The sequence below is a fragment of the Arachis ipaensis genome, chromosome B5, assembly GCF_059453495.1.
Source record: "Arachis ipaensis isolate K30076 ecotype BB chromosome B5, ASM5945349v1, whole genome shotgun sequence".
Classification (NCBI taxonomy): Eukaryota; Viridiplantae; Streptophyta; class Magnoliopsida; order Fabales; family Fabaceae; genus Arachis; species Arachis ipaensis.
Window position 1 is genome coordinate 122,482,521 of NC_142440.1, and position 5,503 is coordinate 122,488,023.

At 41.0% G+C, this 5,503-nt stretch overlaps 1 non-coding gene across 1 annotated transcript; it reads left to right on the forward strand.

Moving 5' to 3' along the window:
• Positions 1 to 4,123: 4,123 nt before the first annotated feature.
• Positions 4,124 to 4,230, forward strand: LOC148565624 (small nucleolar RNA R71). The gene has a single exon (XR_015884030.1). It is a non-coding gene; the product is annotated as a small nucleolar RNA R71 (small nucleolar RNA).
• The last annotated feature ends 1,273 nt before the right edge of the window (positions 4,231 to 5,503 follow it).

The following is a 5,503-nucleotide window of genomic DNA, read 5'->3' on the forward strand; positions in this document are numbered from 1 at the left end:
TTTCTAATAAAAGAAATAACAGTGTTAGCATCATCAGTACGGGTAGAAATTGCTTCCACCCATTTAGAAACATAATCTACAGCTAACAGTATATAAAGGTAACCATTAGAATTTGGAAATGGACCCATGAAGTCAATGCTCGAAACATCAAAAATTTCACAGAAAAGCATAATCTGTTGAGGCATCTCATCCCTTTTGGATATATTACCAAACCTCTGGCATGGGGGACAGGATTTACAAAAGACAACAGCATCTTTAAAAAGAGTAGGCCACCAGAATCCACAGTCTAAAATTTTTCTAGCTGTTCTTTGAGGGCCAAAATGTCCACCACTCTCAGAAGAGTGATAAGCCTCTAAAATGGACTAGAATTCTGATTGGGGCACACATCTTCTAATTATCTGGTCAACACCACACCTCCATAAATATGTGTCATCCCATATTTAATATTTGGACTCGCTTTTCAGCTTGTCTCTTTTATGCTTAGTGAAATTAGGAGGGAAAGTATGGCTAACTAGATAATTAGCTACAGGTGTATACCAAGAAACTGCTTCAGATACTGCATGCAAGTTATCAAATGGAAAAGTATCATTGATAGGAGTGGAGTCATCCTTAATGTGCTCAAGGCGACTCAAGTGGTCTGCCACTAAATTCTGGTTACCACTCTTATCCTTAATTTCTAAATCAAATTCTTGCAGTAACAGTATCCAACGTATTAACCTTGGTTTAGACTCCTTTTTAGCTAATAAATACTTTAGAGCTGCATGGTCTGAATACACTACCACTTTAGTACCAAGTAAATAGGTTCGGAATTTATCCAGAGCAAAAACAATAGCCAAAAGCTCTTTTTCAGTGGTGGTGTAGTTAGACTGAGCAGCATCTAAGGTCTTTGAGGCATAAGCGATTACGAAAGGGTCCTTACTTTCACGCTGAGCCAGCGCCGCTCCTACTGCATGGTTGGAGCCGTCACACATAATCTCAAAAAGCTGGCTCCGGTCTGGTCCTCTCACAATTGGAGCTTGAGTTAGGGCGATCTTCATCTTATCAAATGCTTGCATGCAATCCTCACTCAGCTCGAACTCAACATCCTTCTGCAATAGTCTGGACAAAGGCAATGCTACCTTACTGAAGTCCTTGATGAATCTTCTGTAAAAACCTGCATGGCCCAGGAACGAACGGACTTCCCTCACAGTGGAGGGGTAAGGAAAATTAGAAATGACATCTACCTTTACTGGATCTACAGAAATACCAGTATGAGAGACAACATGTCCTAGAACAATCCCTTGTTTTACCATAAAATGACACTTATCAAAATTCAATACAAGGTTTGAACTAACACATCTGTCTAGTACTTTATCTAAATTATCCAAGCAAAGGCTAAAGGAATCACCATATACGCTAAAATCATCCATAAAAACCTCCATACAGCTCTCAATGAGATCAGAGAAAAGACTCATCATACCCCTTTGGAAAGTAGCTGGTGCATTGCATAAGCCAAAGGGCATTCTCTTGTAAGTATAAGTCCCAAAGGGACATGTAAAAGTAGTCTTTTCCTGATCTTCAAGAGCTATATGAATTTGAAAATAGCCTGTATAACCATCTAAAAAGCAGTAATGGGATTTACCTGACAGGCGATCAAGCATCTGATCAATAAATGGCAAGGTGTAATGATCCTTGCGAGTGGCTTGGTTAAGATGCCTATAATCAATGCAAACTCTCCATGAATTTTTCACTCTAGTTGTCAGGAGCTCTCCATGCTCATTCTTTACTGTTGTGACTCCAGACTTCTTAGGCACCACTTGCACTGGACTGATCCATTTGCTGTCTGAGTTGGGATAAATGATATCTGCTTCAAGTAGTCTGGTCACTTCCTTTTTGATAACTACTAAGATGGTGGGATTCAATCTTCTTTGGGGTTGACGGACAGGCTTTGCCTCCTCTTTCAAGAATATTCTATGCTCACAAACTCAAGGGCTGATGCCTACTATATCCGCCAAACTCCACCCAATTGCTTTCTTATATTTTCTCAACACATTAAGCAACTGCTCCTCCTGTTGGGAAGTGAGTTCCTTTGCGATGATAACTGGGAGCTTCTGATTATCCTCAAGATAAGCATACTTGAGCTGGAGTGGAAGGGGTTTTAATTCCAATTTCTGCTCATGGCTGGGCTCTGGGTTATCTAGAACTAGTGATAATGGCAAAGTGTCCTCATTGTGTTCAGAGGGTGTCCCCACACTTGGACCTTGCTCCATGTGCCTCTCTTCTACTTCTTCTTAGTGAACTTCAGCTACAGTTTCATCAATGATGTCGCATTGGAAGATAGAATGATCTTTCGGAGGGTGCTTCATAGCTTCATTCAAACTGAAACTCATTGCTCTACCATCTATCTCAAAGGAGTAAGTTCCTGAGAATGCATCCAGCTTGAATTTTGAAGTCTTCAGGAATGGTCTTCCAAGCAGGATTGATGATGGTCTTCCTAAGTCATTAGGGGGCATTTCCAAGATATAGAAGTCAATGGGAAATGTGAGCCCCTTAATGCTCACCAGTATGTCTTCTGCGATTCCAACTACTGTAATAATGCTTTTATCTGCTAATACAAAACGAGCTGTCGACCTTTTTAAGGGAGCCTCAAAGCATCATATATAGACAATGGCATTAAACTAACACACGCTCCTAAATCACACATGCAATCAAAAAATATTACACCTCCAATGGTATAGTTAACCATGCATGGACCTGGATCACTACATTTTTCAGGTATACCCCCCATTAAAGCAGATATAGAACTACCTAAAGGAATAGTTTCTAATTCATTAATTTTATCTTTATGTATGCATAGATCCTTTAGAAACTTTGCATATTTAGGTACTTGTTGAATAACATAAAAAGGGGAACAGTTACCTTAACCTTTTTGAAAGTTTCTACCATTTTGGGATCAAGTTCCATCTGCTTTCTGGACTTTCGTGCAAGGTGTGGAAATGGGATAGGAATGGAGCCACTTGCAGCTTCTGTGTCCTTTTGTGCTCCATTCCTTGGCTAAGCTACTTCTTCTTCAACCATGTCTTGTACTACCTCTTCTTCTTCAGCATCTTCCACTTCAACTGTGTCTTCAACTGGGGCGTGTTCTGGTGGGCTTGGCTCCTCCTGATTCCTCTCTTGCAGTGTGGTTCCGGACCTCAAGGTGATGGCATTGATGCCACCCTTGGGGTTAGGTAGGGGTTGAGAAGGAATTCCACTGGAGCTTGAAAGCTGGTTGGTGGAAGTAGGTAATGAATCTATCCGGGCGGCGAGAGTTGTAAAGTGGCATTCAGACCATTTAAGGTAGAGTTCAGTGTAGTATGCATGTCTTGTTGTCCTTGTGCAAGAGAACGAAGCATCTCGTCATTTGATGAGGAAGTGTGATAAGTGATCTGAGGAACCTATTGCTGGTTGTGCTGGGGTCCTTGGGACTGCCTTAGGTGAGGTGCTCTATAAGGCTGGTTCTGATTCTGCTGTTAATAGGAGTGGTTTTGTTAATTCCGGTTCTGCTGATTGTTATTATTATTCCACCTCTGATTTCCCTGGTTGTCTCTATTTCCTTTATTATAGTTGTCTCTCCAGCCATGGTTGGAATTATCTCTCCAACCCTGGTTGGAGTTATCCTGCCATCCTTGGTTATAGTTGCCACCTTGTTGATTGTATCCTTGGTTCGAGCGGTCATAGAAGTTATGAGTAGCTGCTACGGCGTTGTCTTCTTGTTGGAGTTGCAGGCACTCATCAGTGTAATGACTATAATCAGCACATATTCCGCATACTCTCTGAGGGACTAGCTGTTGACTTTGTTGTGGTGGTGGGGGCTGAGATTGTTGTTGATTCAACTGCATCTGCTTCAGTAGGTTGGTCATTTCACATATAGCTTGTGTGACGACAGTAGTCTCACTGCTAGAGGAAACCTCTGCGACAGCCTTCGAGTGGATGTTCCTATGCCTATGATTCCGAGTGGACTCAGCTAAGTCACTGATCAGTTGCCATGCTTCATCCGCGGTCTTGTACTTTTTTCAGAGAACCATTACTAGCACCATCCAGTGTAGTCTTATCCCGAGGCTTCATGCCTTGAGTGAAGTAGCTGATTAACACTAGCCTGTCAATCATATGGTGTGGGCATGTGTCCAGAAGATTCTTGAAGCGCTCCCAGTACTCATAGAGAGTTTCAGATTCACCTTGAACAACGCAGGAGATCTCCTTCCTTAATCTGTCTGTAACTTCAGCTGGAAAGTATTTTTCCAAGAATTCTCTCTCCTGAGCGTATCCCAGTGAGTAACAATCGCTTCAGGTTAGGAATAGTACCACTCCCTTGCCTTTCTCTCAAGAGAAAATGGGAAGGCAGTTAACAGAATAGAAGTTTCATTTGCACCATGACACGTGACAGTAGAACAGGCTGTCTAAAAATCCCTGAGGTGCTTTATAGGCTCCTGAGCAGGTAAGCCATGAAACTTGGGCATCAAGTTAATTAGTGCAGTCTTCAGTTCAAAATCTACAGCCAGATTTGGATGACGCACTTGATATGGTTGCAGTGTAAAATCTGGGGCTCCAGCTTCCTGGAGAGTAATCCTCCTAGGTGCTGTCATATTATCTGCACGTGAATTAAACGAATTAGTAGTAGAGGAGCATGTTTCTTCCTCAGATGGCGGTTCAGATTTGCCCTCAGATGAGACTGGTGAATCGATAACAATCACTTCACTATCCTTAGAGGCTAACCTACGCCGAGCTCGCCTAATACGTGAAAGAGTTCTTTCAATTTCAGGATCAAATGCGGCTAAGCTCGGATCAAGTAGTGAACGCGTCATTCAATGAAAGAAACATATAGCTCATGATAATAAAATAAAATAAAATATGCAAAAATTAAAAATATGTACACTAATTAATAATTTAGCACACTATTGCAACTCCCCGGCAACGGCGCCAAAAATTGACGAGCGGGCGGAAGTCAACCAATTAAGAAATTAATATAAGGAACACGTTGCGAGTATAGTTCTTAACCAGCTAAAATCTGCCTCATTTATTTAAAAAGGGTGTCACAAAATTTAGAATAAAAATACTGGGAGTATGAGTCCCAGGTCATCTCCCAATGAGTTGCCAAAAGGGTGCTATTTTATTAATCAGGAGTTTTTCGAGAGATTTTGAGAGTTGAATGACAGAAAATAAATAACTGTAAATTAGTGCAATGAGAATAAAAAGGAATTTATATTATTCAAAATAAAAGGCCTTGACTGGGGGAATGATTAATTGGAAGTTCTATCCTTGTAGGAATTTTCTCAAGTGTAGTATGAAGAGGTTGTTGTTTTCACTTAGTTAACCCTTACTAAATAAAGGAAAGTCAAGTGATTGAGCTAATAATTATTCGCAAATCCTAGTCCTCTCCCTTGGGAAGGTCTAGCGTTAGTAAATACAGAATTATCCAACAACTTTCCAATTTAACTAATAACTTAAGCATTCCAACTCAAGTGTCTCCCCTTAATCAACCCCC